We start from the raw sequence: 27432 nt of genomic DNA on the forward strand, positions 1-27432 counted from the left end.
GCTGAATGTTGGAAGATTCAGGACAGACAAAAGGAAGTACTTCTTTACTCAGCGCATAGTTAAACTATGGAATTTGCTCCCACAAGATGCAGTAATGGCCACCAGCTTGGACGGCTTTAAAAGAAGATTAGACAAATTCATGGAGGACAGGGCTATCAATGGCTACTAGCCATGATGGCTGTGCTCTGCCACCCTAGTCAGAGGCAGCATGCTTCTGAAAACCAGTTGCCGGAAGCCTCAGGAGGGGAGAGTGTTCTTGCACTCGGGTCCTGCTTGCGGGCTTCCCCCAGGCACCTGGTTGGCCACTGTGAGAACAGGATGCTGGACTAGATGGGCCACTGGCCTGATCCAGCAGGCTCTTCTTATGTTCTTATGTTCTTAACAGCAGTGGGCCTTTGGTCACTCTAGGTAATACACAGAAAAGTTTTCTCGACGAGCCAGTGTGTACCCCCTTTCCAAAGGCACTCGTTTTTTAAAAAGATATCATAAGTAACAAGGGCTTAGGAGTTAGGACTATCACTAAGTTAACAGCATTTTTGTGGAAATGACATTAATGTGATTTTGGCATGATGTTCTATGAAGTTCCTGGGAAATGCTGGATTATGTCCAATAGAAGAGAATCATTTCTATTCTTTGATAGCATTCTTTAAGAAGAACAACATTGCTTTAAGTAAAACCAGTATTTTTTGTAACTCAGTTGTCAACCCAACTCTTGCTAAAGCAAGAAACTCCAGTGCTGCTGCCAACTTAGTTGCACCTATCCAAAAGAAACTGAAGAATTAGTGGCATTTAATAGCATGTTCTGCCTTAGCTGGCACTGTTTTTATAAGCTATGTAGAACCACTGGATACATTTCACTGTTTGCAGTCCTTCTGGGAATTTTTGTAGATTCATCCACTAGGCATCTAGCCCAAACTTTAGAAAGCATTGAACATTACCACCTGCCTATTGTCACAGAACTTGGCATAAGACTGGAATAAAGCAAGCTAACCAAACAGCTGCCTTTGCAAAGATGCACAGCCCAAAGCATTTATATGACAATAAAGTTTTATTGTCAATTCTACACCATTTATTCAACCAGCACATTTTAGATATTATTCTACATTGACTACTATATGCTCTGCAATAAAATCAAAGTATTTTTAAACAAGATCCTATTGCTCTTCCCCATCTCCTAATTTAGGAATTTGAGAAGGTTGCCAAGAGTCTAACATTACAGTCTTCAGTTGAATATCCTGATAATTGAGGTAGAAAGTGGTAAGGCAAACTAGGTGTTAGGAGTGGAGAACATGGATTTTGGAGGAGTTGATACATGGAACCAGGAAGATAGTATGGCAGGGCAAAATTTGGCATAAGAGGAAGAGCAATTTGCAGATGTAGAAAAGGAGAACGCATGGCAAACTCATCAAGCAGGCTGGATGGGATCTTGGTCTGGTATAATAGAGAAGAGAGAGATGAAGGTCAGAGGCCTTGGTGATGGCCCTGCAACTGTCGCTTAAGTTTCATCCTGCGATTCTGAAACCAGGTTTTAACCTAACAATAAAAAAGGAAATTCATCAGGTAGTAGTCATAGAAAAATTAACAGATTTTCAGCATTTCAGTGCAGAGTTACTTATTTCAATGGAAACAAAGTGCACATAATTCCATGCTAGACTGGGGCTAAAGTTTGAATAGTGTGCGTGTTCAACATCAGGTTTCTATGTTATAATATGACAGTGTTCCAATTTATTTAGTAGTGTACAAAGTGGCTCCTAAAGCTGAATGATCATGCGCGACCCTGTGCAATCGAGCAACCTTCCCGCACAAGGGGACCTTGAGGTGTTTTGTACTGCAACTCCAAAAACAGCCCCACCACCATGGCCAGGTCAGGAATGATTGATATTGTAGCCCAAAACTTGTGAAGGGCACCAGGCTAGGAAAGGCTGATATAGAACCTTTTTTACTGCTCAAAGACCTGGGGGCCACATGTGGCCCTCCAGGCCTCTGTATCTAGCCTTCGAAACTCTCCCTCACTGGCTCTGATTCTCACCTCAAGTGTTTTTGCCTGACTGAAGTGCGTCCTTGAACTGTTATAATTCCTCTTGTTTGTCTGGATGGAGGCTAGAAAGGGCTGTGCAAGTGCACAGAGAAACTAGCCTACTGTAAGGAAAAAATTATATTTTTGCGCTGCCCCCTTTTGCCTCTGGCCATACCTATCACTGGCATGTGGCCCTCTGAAGGTTATCCAGAAGGGAACGCAACCTTCAGGCTGAAAAACAATCCCCACTCCTGCTCTGCAGGAGGACACAAACATCACACTGAGTAACAGTTCTTTCCTCTTAGAGAGCAATCCAAAGTAGGTCTCATTTTTTTCAGATGGCTGTTCCAGCGTTAGGCCAAACACACTGCAGAGAAACTGCCCCCAAATATTGCTCTTTTACCCAAGTCTGTCCATTTACCCAAGTATCCCTGCACAGGGAATCCCCATCCTTTCTGGACCTCAGGGCACTCTGGGAAATCTGAGAAACTGCCACAGGCAATACCATAACACAGCACCATGGGGGTAGCACCTAGTCACAAAAGCAATTGGATTGAACGCCCTGCACATCAGCAGACAGGTAGCTGGCTTTGCGACTAGGCACAAATGGTGCTGTTTTGTGGGAGTGGTGTTGGACTACGACCTGGGAGACCAGGGTTCGAATCCCCACACAGCCATGAAGCTCACTGGGTGACCTTGGGCAAGTCACTGTCTCTTAGCCTCAGAGGAAGGCAATGGTAAACCCCCTCTGAATACCGCTTACCATGAAAACCCTATTCATAGGGTCACCTGTAAGTCGGAATCGACTTGCAGGCAGTCCATTTTTCCCCGTTTATTGATATTTATATTGTAGGAGCCATCTAGGCTCTGTAAGACTAATAAATAGTCTTCACAAACAGATCAAGAGGTAAACCTGTTCCAGCACATACTACTTTGAAATGTGAGTCTGCATACTTCCCCAGAAAGCGGTCAAAAAGCCCTACAGAGCAGGGACAATGCCAGAGGAGGCTGGTCCATAAGGGCAGCCAGGGCTCAGCCCTACAAAGTGAAATGCCAAGTGGTTTTTTTCCTTAAGTTTCCCCCTCAAATCTCAAAGCCATACTCTTTTCTGTCTCATGAATCCTTCTATCACCCGTTTAACTGAGAAGGGCTCTTTCGTTTAATCTCCCATGCTCTAGTCAATCAGCTGTCTGCACCACTCAGCCAATCTCAATCCAGGCATATTGCTATGGCAATGTTTATTTTCTGTCTGTCATCAGTTTCTAAGCCATGCAAAAACATATAATAAATGTTTATCTTCCTGGGACTACTGACTTGTAGCTCTGGCTGTGCAGTTGTTGTCCCTCCTGTTGTTGTGCTCGCAATCTAGCTGTTGAATCTGATCTTACCAGGTCTACTAGAAGGATAGACCCAGGAGCCAATGAATCTGTTCTAAGCATGCTCAGAGCTGTTTCCTTGAATATCACACCTACAGGGAACAAGAATGGGATTGTTCCCTGCCATTTACTTCTCCCTTTCACTGCCTTTTTGTGCTTGTTCTTTTTCTTTCACTGCCTGGACACATTGCGTATCTCTAGTTGGAAAATAAACATTTTTTATTTATTCCGGTTTTCTTATATGGATGAGAATATCGAGAGGACTTAAATTATTATTTTTTAAAAATGTGTTTGCTAATCCTGCAGCAGTAAACTCTTATGCTGAAAGGGTTTGGGGGCTTTCTTTAAAGACATGCTGGGATATGTATTTCTTTTCAGTCAGCAATGCGAGTTGTGGAATCATCTTATGAAAATACAGAGATTCCTGACTGGTAAGAAAGGTGTACTCTGTGCATGTACAGGGCACTTATTTCTGAGGCTCATAATGCTTGCACATTTTCCTTTTCAGCAAGCCAACTGGCAGGAACCTTGCGTTTACACTTTTTTTTTTAAAAAAGCCAGCCCAGCCAAAGATCTGGAGACCCAGTTTAAAATTCCTCCTCTCTGGCACAGGCTGATTGTGTGGTCATGGGTATATTATTCTGGTATGCTTTCAATCAAAGAGGTAGCTAACTAGCCATGGCTTACAGCAGAAACAAAACAATAGTCCAATAGCACTTTAAAGGCTACCTTACATTTTAATTGATTACCAAGAATGATGCATCTGATGAAGTCTACTTCAATCCAAGAAATCTTATGCCATAATCAATTTGTCATCTTGAAGGTTCTACTACTGGTCTTTCTGTTATTTTGCTAAAAGTGCACTATGATCTACTTTACAGGGTTGTTCTGAGGACAAAAGACTATAAAACACTTGGGAAATTTAAAGTGCTACTTCAAAAAGTAGAATGGTGCAGGGGATGGTTCAGGTGAAAACTCAGTGTGCAGAGCCTATATGTAGTATAGGAACGTAGATTACAGCCTGCCTGCACATCCCACCCAGCCTGTCCCAGCAGACAACCACACATTGGATTTGCTGAGGACCTACATGTAAAGTCCAATGTTTGTAGGCCTGAATATCCTGGTTGTGTCCCAGTTTTCTTATTAATTTTCTAGATTGGCTTTTTTCATGATCCCAAACTTGGCCACGCACACACCTTCCTCAGTTCAAAATCAGGCACAGGATGGATAGCGATAGACTTTTTATCATCATTCTTTATGTATCAGTATTGCTTTTATATCCCTTCCATCTTTCCTTCAAGGAGCTCAAGGTGGCATTCGTGGGTCTCCTGTTAGCCCAACCTACCTCACAGGGTTGTTGTGAGGATGAGAGACCATGACTGGTCCAAAGTCACACAGTGTCCGAGTAGTGATTCTAGGATGGGTAGTATGTTTTAAGTGAAGCACTACACATCAACAAACAGATTGATTCATTTCAATTGCAATGGGGTCTGATCCTTATCAGTGGTTATGCTTTAACTGGCACGTTCAGTATGTTGTCCCTTATGCATCCCATTCCTAAGTTCAGACAACTACTCTGTTTTTAGATAGAAAAATAAGAGCTGAGTGGCATCAATTTGCTGATGACACAACCCTGGATGGCTTCTCCCAACAGCTTCATATGGACGTTAAAAGGCACAGCAGACAAGATGGAACACTGTAGGACGCTGCAGCAGAAGTGCCATGGGTCTAAACAGTTGTTCCCCAAAAAGCTACCCTACAATACGGGCCGTGCAGATAAAAGCAGAATCATCACGTCTCCGTGCCCTCAGCTCCCAGTTCACATCACTGGTCCAGAAGAATACCATGGCTGATGGTGTCCAAAAAGACCACTAAGAGATCCAATTTTAGACTTCCAGAATAGCAGGAATGCTCAGGCATTCCACTGCAGTACCTAAGTCAGGTTGCCAAAAAAACCCACAAATAACTGGACCAAGTTTTTGAAAGTGGGCACCTATGTTCTCTAGCTCTGAATGTGATGAACAAAGGTCTCTTCTTCCCTTTCTGAGAATACTGCACATCCAATTGGTAGGATGAGGAAGTGGGATTTTCAGTCTCTCCCCCCTTCTAGTGCACAGTATTGAGTTTAGTTCTCTCATACTTAATACCTCCCAGTCAACCAGCTTGAAGGTATGTGCTGACATCAGAACAGGAAAGCGCCCAATCACCCATCTGTCAGATTTGGCCCACAAGACTAGGATCAGATTAGGTTCTGGCCCGTAGAGCCAGAAAGGTTCCACACCCCTGAACTGGCAGAGACACAGTAGCAAGCAGCAATATAGAAGCACCTCAATCAGGGTGATAGAGAAATACCCAATTATGTGATGGTACTGGGTAAATATGGGCTATCAGTGAATTAGGAAGCCCTCTACCCCAGAGAGCTGCAAATATCTCACTAGAGACATTTATGGGCAGCTTCCTACATCCTTTATTGAGCAGGGGGTTGGGCTAAATGACCTCCAAGATCCCTTTGATCTCTCCAATTCCAAGGGTATGATCAAGGACCTAGTAAGCCTTTTACTGACATCATTAACTGGATCCCTGTCAAACATAAGGTGTGTTCAAGGCAACACTTGAACAGTGAATGCTTAAACTAAGGACCAGGGCAAGGGAGTGCATGCACACCCATCCCCCAGAGTCCCCAAGTGTATATGCTCCTGCTTAGACCTTAGCAAGATTGTCTGAAGAGAGCTTTCTAAACACGTACTTAAAAATTCACCCTGACCAGGCTGTCACTCACAGGGCGATGTCTACAGTTTTTAAAAAATTTGCAATCCTATGCACATGTATCTGGGCAATAGACCCATTGAACACAACATAGACATGCGTAGGATTGCAGTCTAACCAGTGACCGTGTACACCTGCTAGGGGTATGTTCCATTGTATTCAGCAGGGCATACTTCCTAGCAATTCAATAATTTTTATTCAAATTTTCATAAAACATACAAAACAAAATCATAAAACATTCAAAGACAAAAAACAAAACAAAACAAAAATGATTAAACAAAAAAATAAAATGTTGACTTTCCATTTGTCGCAGATCAAATCAGTTATAGGTCTACAATATATAACAATCCTGTCTCTTAAATTATATTATAAAATCACTTTCCTCCAGTAGTTATCTTAATTAATCATCAAATCTCATAAACATTACTTTATTCTTTCCACAAAAAGTCAAAGAGAGGTTTCAATTCTTTAAGAAATATATCTATCAATTTTTCTCCAAATAAACATGTTGATTAATCCATCTTGTTAATAATAATAATAATCTTATTGTCATAACCATAGTCCAAATAAACATATCGATTAATCCTTCTCATCAAAATCTGTTAGGTCCAATAATTTCAATAGCCATTATTCCATTATCCATATTAATTCCATCTTCCATCTTCAATAGTCCTGTTAAGTCCAGTAATTTCAGTGTCCAATCTTCCATTATCAGTATTCCATAATAATCTTGCTGTCATAGCCATAGTCATATAATAAGAGTCTGATGGGAATTTCCTCTATCCCAAATATTTTCTTGCCATCGATTCTGAATAAGTTGCTGAAATATTGTTGTAAAGTCATATCTCTGTTCTTCTTTTTTACAAAATGCACTGGCTCATCTCTTGAGAGTTTTTCCATTGTCACATGGCTGCAGTTAATTCCATAGATTTTCTCTATATCAAGCTCCATCACGTCATTCCAGTCCAGAAGATTATCCAAGCCATTGATAACTTTATCTCTAATATCTTCATTAATTTCTTCAGAGATAACGTTAAATTCCAAACAGTAGATTTTATTTCTAATATCCATAAACTCCAGATCTTTTTCCAATTCCACATTTGTTCCAATCTCCAGGGCTTGTATCTTCCCTTTATTTTTTCTTTTCTCATCTCTGATCTCATTCTCCTCTCTCACAGGATCCCCTATTTCTTTAAGCTCCTGCGTCATTTTGCTCAGTTCAATTTTCAGCTCCTTACTGCCCTGTCGCAGGGTTTGTTTCGTTATCTCAATCTCATCCATTATTTTCTGAAACATAATTACTTCCAGATTCTCAGCCACTTTCTTGATTGCCATTTTTAAAACCACGAAAACAAAACAAAACAAAAATAAAGAAGAACCACTTCTTATTTCAGCAACAATTGGGTTAATATTCCAGGCTTGATGACATCACAGTATAAACAGAGCAGCCTGCCTTATCTCTCTATGTTCAAGAATACAAAACAAATTTAGTTCCCAGCATCAAAACAGTTAGTGGCGTCGTGAAGAAGCAGATTCGTCAAAATAAAATAGACCAAAAAGAGAATAGTCCCAGACAATATAATGTTCCTCGGAATAGAAATCCCTCTTCTGTTTATATCTTTAGAATGCACTTCCAGGACAGCTTTTTGCAATAGAAACAGAGATAAGCTGTTAATTTCGTGAACAACAGAGAAGAGTTATAGCTCACCCAGAAGTTCTTTAAAGCTGATTCATTTGACAAATCTCTTTTTGCTGCAACAATTTAAACCAAGTAAAAAAAATAATAGAAAGAAGGGTGCTTGCCTGTTAGTCCGTTTTCTCTTTGAAGAAAAGATAAACGTATTGCATTAATCAGATAGAGCTTGTTCGGAAGTCCGTCCGGCATTGCTGGCTGGACCTTTTCTCATAAATTAATGAAATCCAGTCCTCCCAACAAAAACAGGCTTTTGAGGTTGATCTCTACGTTTCTCCCTGCCCGGGAGAAATTTCATCAGTCAAAAAAAAATGTTCTGACTGATTTATATCTGAATAAGCTTCTTTTGAGGCGGGAGCCCGTCTCAAAAGCAGGCACAAGCGAAGTCACCCTTCCCGGAAGTCCAGCAGGGCATACTTCCAAATAAATAATTGTGCTTAGGATTGCACTGTTATGCGCTGCAGTACTAAAGGGCAACAAGGCAGTCCAAATGAACATTTTCCCTCCACGGTCAATAAACTATGACTGAATCAGGCCACAGCTGCTCTTTCCAATTTGGGCCAAAATATCCAGTATAACTGCCTATTTCTATAGGTATTCTATGATAACTTCAGGGTGTTCAGCCTCAGTTATTTACCAAATGATAGTGCACTAGGTTTTTTGAAGAGTTGGTTAGAGAACTAAGACATAGCATGAACATTATCTTGCAGTTGGTCTGTCTTGCTAAATGGATGCAAACTGGCCAGGCGTAGAAGACAGTTGCCAGCACTCCCATCTGCACAATACAAGACTCAACAGGGATTCTCATTTCAAAATATCTAACTGTGCACGCCATAGCAGGCAGTTTGGCTGCAGCCCATAAGGCACTTTTTCCTCTGGAGTAATCTCATACAAAATTCTTTCACAAAAAATGGATTTTTCATTTTGCCATCCTCTTCAGACACTCAGAAACTGCAGATACCAGATGTCTATGATAAGTTCCACTGATTTCCATTCACTTATTTCTACTCAAAACATTCAAGATAAGGATGTTGGCTCTAAAATGGCATACAGTGCAATCCCAAATTTATTTATTCTTAAGTATGATCCAATGAATTCAATGGGACTTCCTCTTTAGTAAGCATGCTTAAGAATGCAATCATAACTGCAAAGTCTTCAGCTTTTTAGGTCATGTCTGGACTTTTCTGGTAAGTAGGTCACCCTTCTACATAAGATTGACATTGTATTTGTATCGCTCTTTCTTTAAGGTTGTTCAGGACAAGTCTTCCTCACAACAGCCCTGGATGGTGGGTTAGGCTGAGAGATAAGCAATGAACCTAAAGTGACTTACCTATTGCAGAATGTGGATTTGAACCCAGAACCTCATCCAACCCTTTTATCTATAACCAACTCTATATCATTTATTTACTTTCTTACATTTACACCCTGCCTTTCTCCCATCATGGAACTCAGGGTAGTATACATGTAGTTTGCAGGTGCTCACCCATTAACCAGACCCAGACCTGCTTGGCTTCCACAAGGTGCTGGTCTCATGTGTCTTTAGACCATGTGGTATCCCTATCAAATCAAAGTATCAATCACCATACTACCTAATGCTTCTTTAAAAAAAAGTTCAGACACAACGTCCCCAAACCACTTTTCTCCAGTCAGGGCCTCAATGGCCAATGGGACTACTCACCAGTAAGTGGCTCAAAGGTTTTAACAGCCTACAACTCCGCTCAGGTCCTTTCAGCAAAAGATGAGAGCACTCTACACTGACCTGCTCTTCTGTGAGGTGCAGAGCAGTGGCCAAACGACCCCTTTTCTGCCATTCCAGATAGTTTTGCCCTCTGAAGCTTCTCTCCAACTTGCTCAGCTGTTTCTTGCTGAAGGCCAGGCACATCCGGAGGGGCTGTTGCAGCTGATGGGCCCTTCCTCCACCTTCCTGGTCAACATCAACGGCGCACTTGCTTGCCTCCTGGGACGAATGGTCATCGCTTCTCAATGGTCTTTTCAAGGCTGTGGACGCAGGAGGAAAAGGAGTAATCGAAACTTCGCTTCCAGTGTGGACTTAACAAGTTCTCATTGATATCCCAAAAGGTCTATCCTTTCTCCTTCACTCTGTATTCTAGCGAAGAACCTGTGCCTTTCAAAAGTAACATTTCTTCTGGGCACACAATAAGCTTGTGTGGCAAACCACTGGGCCGAAAAAAGCTCCCGCTATTTCTGGCAGTGCAGATGCAGCAACCCACGCTTCAGTTCCCCAAGAACAATGGCTAACTGCAATTCCACCCATAAGGACACACTGGCAGGGTGCAGGAAGAATGCCCTTACTCTGCAATTCTGTTACCGCTACTGTAATGTGAGTAGGAACTCAAGTGAATTAGATATAGTTGATGGGGGAATCAGTTGGAAGAGGGACCAGTAGGAAAACGAAAGCAGAGCTCTTGGTTATGCTGCAACAGACTGTTAAGTAAAGTTTGTTCCATCGAACGAGTATTTGTGATTCATTTCAACTCTTGCAAATATTACATGGTGTCAGAAGACTACCTAAAAACATAAGGCAGTGAAAAATGGACCAGTTGAAGCCTCCAGGAAAGTTGGTGTTTGAAGGAAATGCAGCAGAGAACTGGAGAAGATGGAAGCAAGGGTTTGAATTGTACTGCATTGCAAGAGGAACAGATAAGAAAGATGAGATACTCCAGTCAGCATTATTTCTGCATGTGGCAGGTGAAGAAGCAAGAGAGGTACTTAATACTTTCCAGTTTGATGATGATGCAGTAAATATAAAATTCAAGTTTTGATGAATAAATTTGAAGCTTATTGTGTGCCCAGAAGAAATGTTACTTTTGAAAGGCACAGGTTCTTCGCTAGAATACAGAGTGAAGGAGAAAGGATAGACCAATATGTGACTGAGTTGAAGCTTTTGGCTCAGACCTGTGAATTTGGGGAGCTGTGTGATTCTCTTATTAAGGATCGCATAGTGTGTGGCATTCAGACAGACAGATTGAGAGCCAAGTTACTGAGAGAGAGTGATTTAACCCTTGAGTTTGCAGTGAATATATGCAGGGCAGAAGAAGTGGCTGCAAAACAGATGAAAGATTTTGGGGCAACAGAAAAACAAATGGATGCCTTATAGGGCAAAAGTACCTTTGAAAAGCCAAAAGTAAGCCAGCCTCAGAGCAAATGGAGCTTTGGCACTACTACCAGCCCCCAAGAAAAGGAAATGCCACAGAGGCCTGTAGAAGCAGCAAAGGCCTGCTACAAGTGTGGTATCAGTCATCATGACATAAATGCTTGTCCTGCAAATGGGAAGGAATGCAGAATATGTGGCAAACTTAATCATTTTGCTAAAATGTGTAAAACTAGAGATAGAAAACGTCAACGCAGACAAATATTCTCAGTAACAGATACAGCTAAAAATGTTCATGATTTCTTCATTGGCACATTGAATTCTACCGCTCTGGAAGATGAATGGTGTATGGATCTTCTCATAAATGATCACAAGTATGTGACCTTTAAGATTGACACAGGAGCACAGGCTAATGCAATGTCTTTAAAAACATACAAAGCCTTGCAAGCTGAACCACTTCAGAATTCAAATACCGGATTAATAACCTACTCTGGAGAAAGACTACATGTGTCTGGTAAATGTAACCTGGATTGCAAATATAAAGATCAAAGAGCTGAGTTGGAATTTCACATAGTAGACTTTGATGCACAAGCTGTACTTGGTCTCCAGGCTGTGACTAATTTAAATTTGGTACAAAGAGTTAATTTAATGAAAAGAGCTCCAGTAGATCAATGGGATGTTGCAGTTGAATACAAAGATGTATTTGAAGGCTTATGTTGCTTACCAGAGAAATACGCCATCAAAATCAACCCACAGGTTCCACCTGTAATTCATGCACCTCAGTGGCACAAAGGGATAAAGTCCAAATGAAACTGACTCGTATGGAGCAATTAAAAGTCATAGTTAAGGTAGAAGAACCTACAGAGTGGGTGGATTCAATTGTGGTTGTAGACAAGCCTGGCTGGGACCAGATAAGAATATGTTTAGATCCAAGAGATATGAACAGAGTAATTTTAAGAGAACATTTTCAATTGCCTACTGTAGAAGAAATTACCAGTAAGCTAGCAGAAGCAGAATTGTTTACGGTTCTTGATGCCAGTAGTGGATTCTGGCAAATTCAGCTAGATGATAACAGTTCCAGGCTATGTACATTTAATACACCTTTTGGCAGGTACCGATTGACAAGAATGCCATTTGGTATCTTTTCAGCTCCTGAGGTCTATCAGAGGATGATCCAACAGACATTTGAGGGTATTGATGGGCTCACATAGATGATATCCTGGTTTGGGGGAAGACCAAACAGGAACATGATGAGAGACTGAAGAGAGTTCTGGACAGGTGCCGAGAGAGGAATCTGAAACTGAACAAAGTGAAATGCAAATTTGCCATGACTGAAATAAAATATCTAGGACACATCTTAACCAAAGAAGGACTAAAACCTGATTCATCTAAAATAGAGGCCATCACTGATATGCCCAGTCAAGTAACAAAGCTGATCTTCAAAGATTTCTAGGAATGGTGACTTACCTAGCAAAGTTTATCCCAAATTTGTCAACAGTAACAACCCCTTTAAGACAGCTGTTGGCCCAAGATGTTGAATTTTGCTAGATGTCAGTTCATGAAACAGCATTCACACAGTTGAAAGAACTATTAACAAAAACTCCTGTTTTGAAATATTATAATGTGAAAGAACCTGTAACTCTGTCAGTGGACACTAGTTCTACAGGCTTAGGTGCTGTACTGTTGCAAAGAGGTGCATCTGTTGCATATGCTTCTAAAGCAATGACTATGGCCCAACAGAACTATGCTCAAATAGAAAAGGAAATGTTGGCAATAGTGTTTGGATGCACAAGATTCCATCAATTTCTCTATGGCAAAAAAGTGACTGTGGAAACAGACCACAAACCATTGGAGGCAATTTTCAGAAAACCTTTGCATAATGCACCTCCAAGAATCCAAAGATGGCAGTTAACACTGCAGAAATATCAATTACAAGTGCACTATAGACCAGGCAAAGAATTAATAATTGCTGATACCCTGTCCAGGGCATATCTTGAACAGGGTGAAGGAATAAGTTCTGAAGAAGCTGAGGTTGCTGTTAACCTCATGTTCTCTTATTTACCAATCTCTGAATCAAAACTGAAAGAATTTCAGGTGGCTACTGAAAATGATAGCATTTTGCAAATCCTGAAAAATGCCATTTTGCAGGGGTGGCCAGATAGAAGAGTAGAAGTTCCAGAGTGTATACATGTTTATTGGAATTACAGAGAGGAATTAAGTGTTCGTGGTGGACTCATTTTTAAAAGTGACAGAATCGTAGTACCACAAGATTTGACGAAAGAGATATTGAATATTATACATGAGTCATCTGGGTATTGAATTATGTAAAAAGCAGGCACGAGAAGCTGTATATTGGCCAGGTATGTGTGCCCAAATTGAAGAATTGGTACTGTCATGTACCACATGTCACACCTTCAGAAATAAAAACCAAAAAGAACCAATGTTATCTCATGAAATTCCAAGAAGACCTTGGCAGAAGCTAGGAATGGACTTGTTTGAATTTCAAATAAAGGACTGTCTACTTTTGGTTGATTATTATTCAAAATATGTGGAAATATGTTTGCTTGAAGACACTACAAGTAGATCAGTAATTTTACACTGCAAATCTATATTTGCAAGACATGGTATACCTGAAGAGGTTGTCAGTGATAATGGCCCTCAGTTTTGCTCTAGAGACTTTAAAATGTTTGCCAAAGATTGGGACTTTGTTCACACAACATCCAGTCCACTATTTCCTCAATCAAATGGAATGGCAGAAAGAGCGATCCAAACAGTAAAGAGGATTCTTAAGAAATCTAGTCTGAATAACACAGATCCTTATCTTAGTTTATTGGATTACAGAAATACACCTACAGTAGATACAGCCTCACCTGCACAACTTTTAATGGGGAGACGTTTAAGGACCAGGTTGCCTACCTCAGCACCGTTGTTACTACCTCAGCAGGTAAAAGGTGACATACAGACACATCTGAAGAGAAGACAAGAAAAACAGAAGCTTTACTTTGACAAAGGTTCAAAGCCTTTACCACCTTTGCAGGTTGGTGATTCTGTTAATGTTCGGCAAGATGGAGTGTGGAAACCAGCGAGAGTGACTGGACAAAACATGACTCCAAGATCGTATTTGGTTCAGACTGATGATTTAGCTGTCTACAGATGGAACAGAAGAGATCTTCAGAGCACTCCAAGTTGTGAACCAAAAATGGATGAGACTACTGAGACTGCAACTGCACCTCCATCAGAGGTAGACCTATCAGAGTCTCAAGACAACAAAAGTGGAACAGCTGTAGCACAAAGTGCCAGTGATATACCAGAAAAGATTTTGGACTCTGAGTTACCTGTTATTACATCAAGAGGCAGAGTGATCAGAAAACCAATTTGATATAGACAGTAGTTTCTATCTTTTTCTTTTTTAAAAAAAAAAGGGAGATGTAATATGAGTAGGAACTCAAGTGAATTAGAAATAGTTGTATGGGGGAATCAGTTGGGAGAGGGACCAGTAGGAAAATGAAAGCGGAGCTCTTGGTTATGCTGCAACAGACTGTTAAGTAAAGTTTGTTCCTTCTAACGAGTATTTGTGATTCATTTCAACTCTTGCAAATATTACAGCTACTAGTCGCTGAGCAGGGCATTACTGTGTATGGCCTACTCAGAAGTAAGCCCTGTTGGATGGAAAGGGACTTACTCCCAAGTGTGCGTAAGACTGCAGCCTAAGAGTGTATTCCAATCACGTTTCTCCGTCTATATACGACATAGCTATACAGTGCAACAAGAGGGAAAAGCTTCCCACTGCTTTCGGCCTAACTGCCACTTGACTACCGGGCAATTAGACCTCTATTCTGCTAGTGAGGGGGATTCATCTTTGATTTACTCAGGCCTCGCAGGCAATCGGCGGCCATCTCCTTACGATCTACTCCTCCACTTCCGACGGCTGCAGCCTCTCCTCTGCATTGGATCGCAGAAATGCATGACACCTTAGGCTGGGCCTTCACTAGCTGGGGGCTCCTGGTAAAGAAAGGAGAAGGCAAGCAGCAGATGTTGGGCCTGCGAGCTATCCCCGGTTGACCCATGAGTTTCAGGGAAAAGCTATATGATATCGTCCATTCTCTGCTCCTGCCTCTTTATAGGAGAGCACGAATTCTGTTTCAAAATCAGTGGCTTATTATGGGCAATTAAGAATGAGTAATACCGAGCAAATAGCAGTAACGGCCCGCCGATCTGCGCCCATTCCCCATTCCGGGGGAAATGCAAAGTTGTTTTGCAAAGCCTGTCCCTTGTGGTGGGTACTGTCATGACATCAAGGCCCATGGGCATTTCACCTTTGTTATTATCGGGGTGTGGATGTGCCTCTTTTTAGCTCTATGTAAGGAGAATAGCGGTCCTAAATGCGGAAGGAATACTTTTTTTTTACCAAAGTCATTGATGGCACCCTTTACAGACATCCACCTCTGCAGATTTTGTAGGATTTGGGAACAGAATATTAAAAAAATACTAATCTTGCATATTGTACTGCCAAGAGGACCAATGGGATCTTGGGAAATTGAATTCTAGACAGGCATATACAAAAGCACTCTATGCGAATTAGTAACATTTAAACAACCTGAATGGATTGCGGAGGGGGAGGGATTATTACATTTATATCCCATCCCTCCTCCCAGGAACTCGGACCATGGAATACCATTTTCATCCATGACAACCCTGTAAGGTAGATTAAGGTGAAAGGTAGGTTAAGCTGAAAGTGGTTGGGCAAAGGTCACCCAGTAAGCTTTCTATTGAAGTTATTAATAAATAATTATGGTGTGGGTCTTTTTCCACAAGGCTTTGTTTTATGGGCAAGGTTTTAATCCTATCCTGGCTAGTTCAGAAACTACCTCATACCATTGGTCCATATAGCTCAGTATTGTCTACACTGACTGGCAGCACCTTTACCAGATTTCAGGTGGGTCTTTGCTAGCTCTACCTGAGATGTTGGAGACTGAGCATGGGACCTTCTGCTTTCAAAGCAGTTGCTGTACTGTTGATCTACGGCCCCTCCCTATGGTTGGCAAACATTTTGTTCCTGTAAAACCAGTTGTGGGTGGTTACTGACAACACTTCTGTTGTGATTGGGTCATGAAAACTGTATGTATGTAATGCAAATCACTTATTTGCATCAGTGAGTGTGGACCAGGTATAGCAAGTTTACATTCCAACCTTGTATGACTGCCATAGTGATTGCAAATACTGAACCAGGGTGGCAGTGATAGTGTATTATTTAAAACCAGAATACTGGCCAGTGTGTTTGTGTGTGTATCACAGGTTCCCAGTCTGTGCCTGTGCTTAGCCAGAACAGACATGGCAACAGTTCTGCTCTGATGATGTTAAGGGGTTTCATGTTACCTGCAAATCTCCCTGACAGTATAGTGGCAGGTCTAACCTTGCTTTAAAACTTTGCATTATAGAATGAATGATGAAAATTGGTAACTCAAAACAAAACATTGCTTTAATTTAGATCTAAACAATATGCAGATAGAATCAGCTTTCTGTTGAACCTAATTCAGTGCCCCTCTATTGAACACATTTAATGAAAGGTGGCATTTCTTTTTTTTTCTTTTTTTTACAATAATTTTTATTCAAATTTTCATAAAACAAACAAAATAACCCACAAATAACTGGACCAAGTTTTTGAAAGTGGGCACCTATGTTCTCTAGCTCTGAATGTGATGAACAAAGGTCTCTTCTTCCCTTTCTGAGAATACTGCACATCCAATTGGTAGGATGAGGAAGTGGGATTTTCAGTCTCTCCCCCCTTCTAGTGCACAGTATTGAGTTTAGTTCTCTCATACTTAATACCTCCCAGTCAACCAGCTTGAAGGTATGTGCTGACATCAGAACAGGAAAGCACCCAATCACCCATCTGTCAGATTTGGCCCACAAGGCTAGGATCAGATTAGGTTCTGGCCCGTAGAGCCAGAAAGGTTCCACACCCCTGAACTGGCAGAGACACAGTAGCAAGCAGCAATATAGAAGCACCTCAATCAGGGTGATAGAGAAATACCCAATTATGTGATGGTACTGGGTAAATATGGGCTATCAGTGAATTAGGAAGCCCTCTACCCCAGAGAGCTGCAAATATCTCACTAGAGACATTTATGGGCAGCTTCCTACATCCTTTATTGAGCAGGGGGTTGGGCTAAATGACCTCCAAGATCCCTTTGATCTCTCCAATTCCAAGGGTATGATCAAGGACCTAGTAAGCCTTTTACTGACATCATTAACTGGATCCCTGTCAAACATAAGGTGTGTTCAAGGCAACACTTGAACAGTGAATGCTTAAACTAAGGACCAGGGCAAGGGAGTGCATGCACACCCATCCCCCAGAGTCCCCAAGTGTATATGCTCCTGCTTAGACCTTAGCAAGATTGTCTGAAGAGAGCTTTCTAAACACGTACTTAAAAATTCACCCTGACCAGGCTGTCACTCACAGGGCGATGTCTACAGTTTTTAAAAAATTTGCAATCCTATGCACATGTATCTGGGCAATAGACCCATTGAACACAACATAGACATGCGTAGGATTGCAGTCTAACCAGTGACCGTGTACACCTGCTAGGGGTATGTTCCATTGTATTCAGCAGGGCATACTTCCTAGCAATTCAATAATTTTTATTCAAATTTTCATAAAACATACAAAACAAAATCATAAAACATTCAAAGACAAAAAACAAAACAAAACAAAAATGATTAAACAAAAAAATAAAATGTTGACTTTCCATTTGTCGCAGATCAAATCAGTTATAGGTCTACAATATATAACAATCCTGTCTCTTAAATTATATTATAAAATCACTTTCCTCCAGTAGTTATCTTAATTAATCATCAAATCTCATAAACATTACTTTATTCTTTCCACAAAAAGTCAAAGAGAGGTTTCAATTCTTTAAGAAATATATCTATCAATTTTTCTCCAAATAAACATGTTGATTAATCCATCTCGTTAATAATAATAATAATCTTATTGTCATAACCATAGTCCAAATAAACATATCGATTAATCCTTCTCATCAAAATCTGTTAGGTCCAATAATTTCAATAGCCATTATTCCATTATCCATATTAATTCCATCTTCCATCTTCAATAGTCCTGTTAAGTCCAGTAATTTCAGTGTCCAATCTTCCATTATCAGTATTCCATAATAATCTTGCTGTCATAGCCATAGTCATATAATAAGAGTCTGATGGGAATTTCCTCTATCCCAAATATTTTCTTGCCGTCGATTCTGAATAAGTTGCTGAAATATTGTTGTAAAGTCATATCTCTGTTCTTCTTTTTTACAAAATGCACTGGCTCATCTCTTGAGAGTTTTTCCATTGTCACATGGCTGCAGTTAATTCCATAGATTTTCTCTATATCAAGCTCCATCACGTCATTCCAGTCCAGAAGATTATCCAAGCCATTGATAACTTTATCTCTAATATCTTCATTAATTTCTTCAGAGATAACGTTAAATTCCAAACAGTAGATTTTATTTCTAATATCCATAAACTCCAGATCTTTTTCCAATTCCACATTTGTTCCAATCTCCAGGGCTTGTATCTTCCCTTTATTTTTTCTTTTCTCATCTCTGATCTCATTCTCCTCTCTCACAGGATCCCCTATTTCTTTAAGCTCCTGCGTCATTTTGCTCAGTTCAATTTTCAGCTCCTTACTGCCCTGTCGCAGGGTTTGTTTCGTTATCTCAATCTCATCCATTATTTTCTGAAACATAATTACTTCCAGATTCTCAGCCACTTTCTTGATTGCCATTTTTAAAACCACGAAAACAAAACAAAACAAAAATAAAGAAGAACCACTTCTTATTTCAGCAACAATTGGGTTAATATTCCAGGCTTGATGACATCACAGTATAAACAGAGCAGCCTGCCTTATCTCTCTATGTTCAAGAATACAAAACAAATTTAGTTCCCAGCATCAAAACAGTTAGTGGCGTCGTGAAGAAGCAGATTCGTCAAAATAAAATAGACCAAAAAGAGAATAGTCCCAGACAATATAATGTTCCAAAGTTCATATTTTTTATTTTTTTCTCCTCGGAATAGAAATCCCTCTTCTGTTTATATCTTTAGAATGCACTTCCAGGACAGCTTTTTGCAATAGAAACAGAGATAAGCTGTTAATTTCGTGAATAACAGAGAAGAGTTGTAGCTCACCCAGAAGTTCTTTAAAGCTGATTCATTTGACAAATCTCTTTTTGCTGCAACAATTTAAACCAAGTAAAAAAAATAATAGAAAGAAGGGTGCTTGCCTGTTAGTCCGTTTTCTCTTTGAAGAAAAGATAAACGTGTCGCATTAATCAGATAGAGCTTGTTCGGAAGTCCGTCCGGCATTGCTGGCTGGACCTTTTCTCATAAATTAATGAAATCCAGTCCTCCCAACAAAAACAGGCTTTTGAGGTTAATCTCTACGTTTCTCCCTGCCCGGGAGAAATTTCATCAGTCAAAAAAAAAAATGTTCTGACTGATTTATATCTGAATAAGCTTCTTCTGAGGCAGGAACCCGTCTCAAAAGCAGGCACAAGCGAAGTCACCCTTCCCGGAAGTGAAAGGTGGCATTTCTATGTAACTAGAGAATTATGGGAGAGATATTTTTTCTGAGGTCAAGCATTATAAACATCACACAATACAGCATATCCTACATTGCCATTATGGGCTTAAAACTGAAGGCCTGAGACAAGCAAATCATCTCGGCACTGTGCTCCTGCAAAGATCCATTGTGCTTACCTGTGTAATCTTGTGTACTCCTGCTCTTCAACTACCTGAGTGTTTTAATTTGCTCACTTCTCAAATCATAAATATTTACTTTGTAAACAAAGTAGTACTTTTTTCATTTTGTAAAAAAAAAACCCTGTTCTGCACAGTAGGTATCCTTGCTTCTGATATAAATGATCTTTCTTCACAAGATCTTTCTTCACAAATTCTTGTTTTGAACACTGAGAAGCCAGTGTGGTACAGTGGTTAGAATGACCTCCTTGGAGAGGGATGGGGAACCTGTGGCCTTCCAGATGTTGTTGGACTCCAATGCTCATCTACCTGGCCAACATCAGAAATGGTGGGAGTTGTAGTCCAACAACACCTGGAGGGCCACAGGCTCCCCATTCCTGCCATAAGTCTAGGGAGACCTGGGTTCAACCCCCCACAAAGCTCACTGAGCAACCTTGGGCCAGTCGTCATCTCTTAGCCTAACTTACCTCTCAGGGCTGTTGTGAGGATGAAGTCCGTGGGGGAGGAAAGGATATGCAAGCTACCTGATGTGGAATAAATAAGGAAAGTTATCCATTAAATAAGCAGCGTATTATGGAAAAGTTTCTAAAACTCTTAAAAATATCAAAATCATTTCATTATACTCTCTGCGAGAGCAGCAATGCTTTATTTAGTTGTAAAGGCATTCTAGTGGTTTGATTAACCAAGTAAATAAAATAAATGCAATTAATAAATGAGCAAAGTTATCCATTAAATAAGCAGTGTCCAATGTATAACAAACAAGTCCCACTGTGTTCAGTAGGCATAGGACTGCAGCCTTAAATTGTTTAAAATATGAAAGTAAATCATGCCTTTCTATGCAGCAGCAACATTCTATTTAGTTGTAAATTAACATGTTCCAATGGTTCAAGTAACCAAGTAGTATTCATCATTGTTCAGAAACCTTAAATATCAAAGGGGAACTTGATTTAAATCAGCCTCTTTTTTGACTATTTAAATCAATCCAGTCAATCATAGTCAGTTTCTTGTGAATCTCTTTATTTGCTTGAATGGGATTATTCTGGAGCAATTGAACTCATGATTGCAGCTTGCATGTGTCATCCTTTGAACTTGATGCATTTAACTTGGGTTGCAACACATTACTACAAATTTATTTCCCATGTGAATTAACATACTATATTCCTGGGTGAGGGGAAAATGGCTTTATCTGAACATAAATCTAAAGGGAGGGTCTGGCAAGATGTGGCTGATGTGCAATTAGAATAATCCAACAAGGCAAATTCCAAATAAGGGAGACTAGAAGTTTAATCTTAGTTCCTTAGTTTAAGGTTCGTTGAATTTTCTACCCCCAGGGCCCATTTGAGGGGCTAACAATTACAAAGCCACCACTCAAAAATTGTGGTGCAGGGGCAGAGGCGGTCAGAAAATGGTGATGGATGGAGGCAGAGATTGACATACTTTTTATTTACTATATTTATATCCCGCCTTTCATCCTGATGAGCTCAAGGTGGCATACAACCATGGTTCTCCCCCTCCCAGTTTTATCCTCACAACAACCCTGTGAGGTAGATTAAGCCGAGAGACAATGACTGGCCCAAAGTCACCCAGTGAGTTTCATGGCCAAGCAGGGATTTGAACCCTGGCCTCCCAGTTCCCAGTCCAATACTCTAACCACTACACCACAAAGAGATCATATCACTTGACTAACTTTCTGGAAGGTTCAGTTCAGCACCGGCTCTCCAGAAGGAAGCATCTCAGAAAGAATCCCAGACTGAGTCAAGACCCAGCAGACTACTACAGTAGTCTTTACAGACTGAACTAACTGGCCTTCAGACATATTGGGTGGCATTCAACATTAATCCTACTCAGAGTAGACCCATTGAAGTTAAATGACATGACTGCCATAGGGTCAGTAATTTCAATGGGTCTACTGTGAGTAGGACATAGTTGAATACAACCCATTGATATTGTAAGGTTTGTGCCCTGGACTTTATGCCAGACAGCATTATAAGTAATGTATGAGTTCCCTATTATAGGTAACAACTATAGTTTTTAAGCAGCAAGTTTGTGGAAGAGCTTCCATCAATCCCTATTTTCCCATAACATTAAACATACTGTATACAAGGGATGGAAAAGACGGTTTGGGCCAAGGGTCACATGAACCGGTAGAAAGTTGTTGGAGGGTGCATTCCCCCCCACGCATCTGCATTTTTTCTTATTTTGTTTTGTTCTGTTTTAAACTTGTTTATATCAACTATCTTCTCCTAAAAATATCTTTTTATATTTTGTATGTATATTGTTTATATTGTTTGATAGATCTTGAATTATCATGCAGGTTGTCCAATCTGCAAAGATAGGTATTACCTAGTTCAGAATTGTCCAAATTTAATGTGAGATGATATCTCCAAGTATCTTACCAGTAAACACTCACCATTCCTAATTACAGGGCTTACTCCAAGATAGTAATTCTTTCACAGGTCAGCCAGCAAACTATGTTGGGCTGCTCAAAGTTTACTTGACATAGAGCCCAACCGAGGTGTAATACTAAATTTTATCCTGTCATACTTAACGGGCTATATCCCTAAGGTAATAAATTACAAATCCTAATCCTGCAAATACTACCTTTTTATATTTATACCATAATGTGACATAATGTGAAAGCAACAAACAGAACTTCACTCAAGCTTGCTCTGAATCCCTATAAAGATTCCGTTAATCACCTATATATAAAGCAAGTTTTTGATATCAGTTCTCAAGTTGTTGAATAATTAATTGCATCACTGTCCAATTGATCTCTTCATTAAGTCCATGAGGTGACACTGTATTTAATGTGTCAGCCCAGTCCAGTTCTTTCTGCATAAGTTTCTGGTATAACTCTTGTCCTTATATGTGTACCTTTGCAGGCACAGTGGGGAGGAGAGCCTGGCTGGGAGTCCAGAGTCTGTGAGTTCAAATCCCCACTCATGTCTCCTGGGTGTCAAGGGCCAGCTAACGATCACCCCACAGTGAGTGGCTCAGGTTTATGTGCCCTGCCACCTGTGCAGCCGTGGGCAAGCTGCATAGTCCCAAGGAGCCCATTTGCCCCCCAGCTGGCAGTTGCGGACAAGGAAGGGGCTGGCTTGTGCAGCTGTGCCAAGCTGAGCAGGCCCTAGCCAGCTGGGGAGGACTAGCCACAGCGGGACACAATGGTAAACCCCCTCTAAATATCACTGACCATGAAAACCCTATTCATAGGGTAGCCATAAGTTGGGATCGACTTGAAGGCAGTCCATTTCATTTTTTTGCAGGCAGAAAAAATGTAGAGCCTCCTGGTCATGTCTCAAGTTCTAAAAAGTGTTGGACAATGGGGGTTTGTATCCTTCTCCTCTTAATGCAGCTTTTATGTTCAGGAATACAGACTTCAATGGCTCTTGTGGTCATTCCCATGTTGACTTTTTCAGATGGACATAAAACAGCATAAATGCCCCTCTGGTGTTACAATTGCAAAACTGTTTACAAATGTATTGTCTATTATCACTTGGAGTTACAAAGTACTTGCCCACGAGAAGATTTTTACAAACTGAACAATGTCCACATTTAAAATTACCTCTAATTATTTCCCCTGATATGGTCTTGTACGATGTACTAGATCTGCATGTACCAGCATGTCTCTAAGGTTGAATGTCTCCCCTGTATATATACATGGGGCTCACAGAACACCCAGGCATGTCTTTCAGCAGATGCCAATGTTTATCTGGCATGCCTTCTCATGCCTTTAACAGCTGTATCTCCACATTCAGGCTCAGCAGGACATAGCTGACTTCCCATGGAAAACATCAGGTGGTCCAGGGGTGGGAGAGAGGCAGCAGTGACTGTATATACTCTAATTTTGAGTTATCACACACACAGGTGGCAGCAATCTTATAACTGGTGCCCATAGCGCACTCAAAATTTGAAATGTGCCCTCTGGTCCAAAAAAGTTGGTAATCCCTACCCTAATAGTGGATTTTAATAGCATTAACCACTGTATCCTGGAGCAACTGTGTAGGTGGGGAGTTTGGGGTGGTTCCACTTCTACCTGCAGGACCAATATCAGAAAGTAGCACTTGAGGGGGGGGGACTGCTGCTTAGTCCCTTTGGGTCCCACAGAATTTTATTCTGTCCCCTGTGCTTTTCAGCATCTATATGAAGCCACTCAGAGGCATCATCCAGAGATTTGGAGCACGGTGTTATCAGTACGTAAATGACACCAAACCACCAGTTCTATCTCTCCATTCCATCTGAATCAGGATAGGCTGTTCAGCTGCTGTACTAGTGCCTGGAAGCAGTAATGGGCTGAAACAAGGCTTATATATTTGAGACTAAATCCCAACAAGACAGGGTTGCTGATGGTGAGCAGTTCCCATGTCCAGAAGATGAGAAAGCAGCCTATTCTGGATGGCATTATGGACCCGTAGCTTGCGGGTGCTCCTAGAGCCACCAGTGTCATTTGAAGCACAGTAGCAAGGAGTGCCTGTTTCCAGCTGTAGCCCTTCCTGATCCAGGAGAGCCTAGCATAAGGTGGACATATTTTGGTAGCCTCATATTTAGACGGTTGTAATGCACTGTACATGGGCCTGCCCTTGAAGACAACATGGAAGCTACAGCTGATTGAATATGCAGCCACAAGGTTGCTACACTGCTCAGCAAAATCAGATCACATTACACCAGTCCTTAGGAAGCTGCACTGGTTGCCTGTTTGCTACCAAGCCCAACACAAAGTGTTCACTTGGGTGCATAAAGTCCTATACAGCTCAAGTACTTCAAGAAGAGTCTCTCCCTATTCTTTGTAAGTGATACTTGGTATTACAGTTTTAACACTGTTTTTTGATACATTGTATTTTACCAAATATATTTGTATAGTGCCATAGGAACCTCTGGGTTCAAGAACAGTTTTAAAATGTAATAAATAATAATAATTCCAGAGCTGTGGGGATAAAGTGAGAAATACTCTGTACGTGGTCTGTGCATGCTTCTCATTATTACTAAAATGTTTTTCAAAGACTGCACACTTACTTGGTGGAGCAGCAGTAGTTGCTAGGCTGAGCCCTTGCGGCAGTTGAACTGTTATATCAAGACTTCAGTGATGGGTGTCAAAAGGCTTTCTCTGGAATGATAATGGTGGACGTGTCTTTAACCCATGAAAAACTGTTACTGAAGCAGGCAAAACACAATCAATCCATTATGGAACATCCATGTACAGAGGCAGTGTACCTCCAATCACCAGCTGCTAGGATTACAAACAAAACAGGTGAAGACATCTTCATATTTTGTTGTTTCCAGAGACATCAGCCTCTAGTTGATTTCAAAAACAAAATGCTAGACAAGACAGACCTTGATCTTATCTAGATGTTAATGGCAAAGACCACATTGCCTTACCAAATCACAGAAGATTTGGGTTCTGTGTAAATGGGTTGGCTTTGCTTTTTTGCCTAGCAGATCTCCAGTACCTTTCACAGACGATTGAGAAGGGCCATAGCTCAGCGGTAGAGCATCATCTTTGTGCGCAGAAGGTCCCAGGTTCAAGCAGATAGGGATGGGAATGCCCCCTGCCTGAAGCCCTGGAAAGCCACTGCCAGTCAGTGTAGACAGTACAAGGCTAGATGAGTCAATGGCCTGTCTCAGTATAAGGCAACTTTTTATGTTCCTAAGTATGACTTGCCTATGACAGAAGTATGATTAGAAAACATTCAACCAGTAAAGCTTCCCTATGCCACTACATTGTTGTGGTAGTAAAAAGAGCCACCTTTTTCTTTCCCTGCAAGGCCATCAGCTACCGGGACAATGCTATTGTTCCAGTCTAGGGAATACCTTTGAATCCACAGCATACAGAGGCTGTAAAACAGAGCCCTAAGGGCCAGGCGCCAGAAGTCTGACATGATCCCCAGCTACTCATGACTGGATTTGGCTGATCAAAGGAATCCAAAGTGGGGCAGCTCCCACCTCATCCCCTCCAGACTGTCATTGTCCTCAGGCTTTGCATGGGAGACAATAAACCCCCAATGCTTCATTTAAGATCACACATCATTATCTGCTCAGAGGGGCAGTTTCCCTTTTAAGTATCAGCGGTAAGCAAATTGATGGCTGTTTGTAACACTCACCGCTCTCTTTGGAAATGCTAACAAGTTTATTTAGCCAGCCCTTTGATGTCCTGATCCTTGCTATTAGATAGTCAATTAGGCCTCAATGAGATTAGCTGGGTAAAAAAACCTTTTTGTTCAAAGGAGGCAAGACCACTCACTTGCTCCTTCCCTTTTCCCTACTTTGAGGTAAAGGAGATATTCTTGCGACTGGTGCAGCACACACACATAGCATGGTTGGTTATGAGATAACTTAACACACACATGCTCTCGCTTTACAATAAAGTTGCCTGCTTCTTTACAAACAAGAATCCCATTTTTCCCATTTTCTGATTTGGAAAAATTAAATCACAGCAGTGACCATCAGTTTCAAATAAGAATCAAATTGTGGTGCCTCAAGCTGGGTTTATCTGAGTAAATCTCATTAGCTCCTTGCATGAGATTGATGATCAAAAGGCTGAGATCATGAAATGCACTGAACACAGCTCAAAATAAAAAACAAAATGAGATTTGTAAGTCACACACACAATGGCCAAAACATGGTCAAATGGCTATTTCTCATATCTTTGTGACCACCTGGCAATGAGAAAGTTCCATGAGAAATAATGGGTTTAAGAGGAATCTGCATTAATGCTGATTGCTTCTACAGAATTTTTATAACATCTGAATATGGGTCTGCTTTTGGTTGAAGACCGAAAGTTGTTTTGCAAAAGATGACAGATCTTGGCCTCCTTTGTGAAAGATTCTATTTGAAATAAAGGAATCCTGTGACAATTTATGTGCAATGTCCCTTTTGTCAAGTGTTCTTTTAATCACTGCATTTTATAATTTTATAAGATGTCCCCCCTTTAATCATATTATTGTTCAATAAGCTGCCTTAATGCTCCTTACCCCATCTCTTTTCAAAGTCTGATTTTCCTTTAAATCTACCCTCTTCCCATTTTTGTTGCAGATGTGTTAAAAACAGCTGGATGAAACCCAGACCTTGCCTCCTTTCAATTGCTTCCAGTGACAAACTGGCTGAGTAGAATAAAAAGCCAAAGCTTGAGTGTCCCCACATAAAACTCCTTGGAAAGGGGAGGGGGGGTCTCCTAGTTAATTGTCAGTTAATTGTGCATCAAAGGGAGAGATAATAGGCAGCAATTAGACCTAATGGCCTGGCAGGGTGAGATCTCTGCCATTGAACACACAGCATGGAATTGTTTTACCTGGTTGGTAGCAGCTCCCTTGAGTGGCTCCACGGTGTCTGGAGGCAGCAGGGAGCAGAATGGTTTGCCCAGAAAGGCCTAGCTCCCTGCTGGCGTCCTTATCCAAATTGTAGAAGAGTTGCTTGAGCAAGGAAAAGCCCAGATTGCCTTGCTAATTCAGTCATGTTTCTCAGAGTTTGTCTGTTAAGAAATAAAAATGGCCAGTAGGGATCTGAAGTTCTGAAAAGGAGGCTCAGACCTCCTGACCTAGGACCACTGCCCTGAAGTGCAGATTTGCGGGGATAGGCAGGTAGCTAGTTATTTGGTAGCTACGAAAAAGCACTGTGTCTATGCTCCACTGCACTCTGTGGGATGGATCCAGCTAAGGCATACTCAGAGTTGTTGTTATGTGCCTCCAAGCCGACCATGACTTATGGCGACCCTATGAAT

General features: G+C 41.0%; 1 long non-coding RNA gene across 6 annotated transcripts; it reads right to left on the reverse strand.

Moving 5' to 3' along the window:
• Nucleotides 1–1065: 1065 nt before the first annotated feature.
• On the reverse strand, nt 1066–27187 carry LOC133388382 (uncharacterized). Of its 6 annotated transcripts, none has more exons than XR_009763771.1 (6): nt 27004–27187; nt 24732–24822; nt 20186–20242; nt 14833–14966; nt 9612–9850; nt 1066–1533 (listed from the first exon to the last, which is right to left on the reverse strand). It is a non-coding gene; the product is annotated as an uncharacterized LOC133388382 (long non-coding RNA). The 6 variants fall into 6 exon arrangements; XR_009763770.1 differs by lacking the exon at nt 27004–27187 and adding an exon at nt 25527–25616; XR_009763769.1 differs by lacking the exon at nt 27004–27187 and having other exon boundaries at nt 24732–24925.
• Nucleotides 27188–27432: the final 245 nt, after the last annotated feature.

The sequence above is a fragment of the Rhineura floridana genome, chromosome 7 (genome assembly GCF_030035675.1).
Source record: "Rhineura floridana isolate rRhiFlo1 chromosome 7, rRhiFlo1.hap2, whole genome shotgun sequence".
Classification (NCBI taxonomy): domain Eukaryota; kingdom Metazoa; phylum Chordata; class Lepidosauria; order Squamata; family Rhineuridae; genus Rhineura; species Rhineura floridana.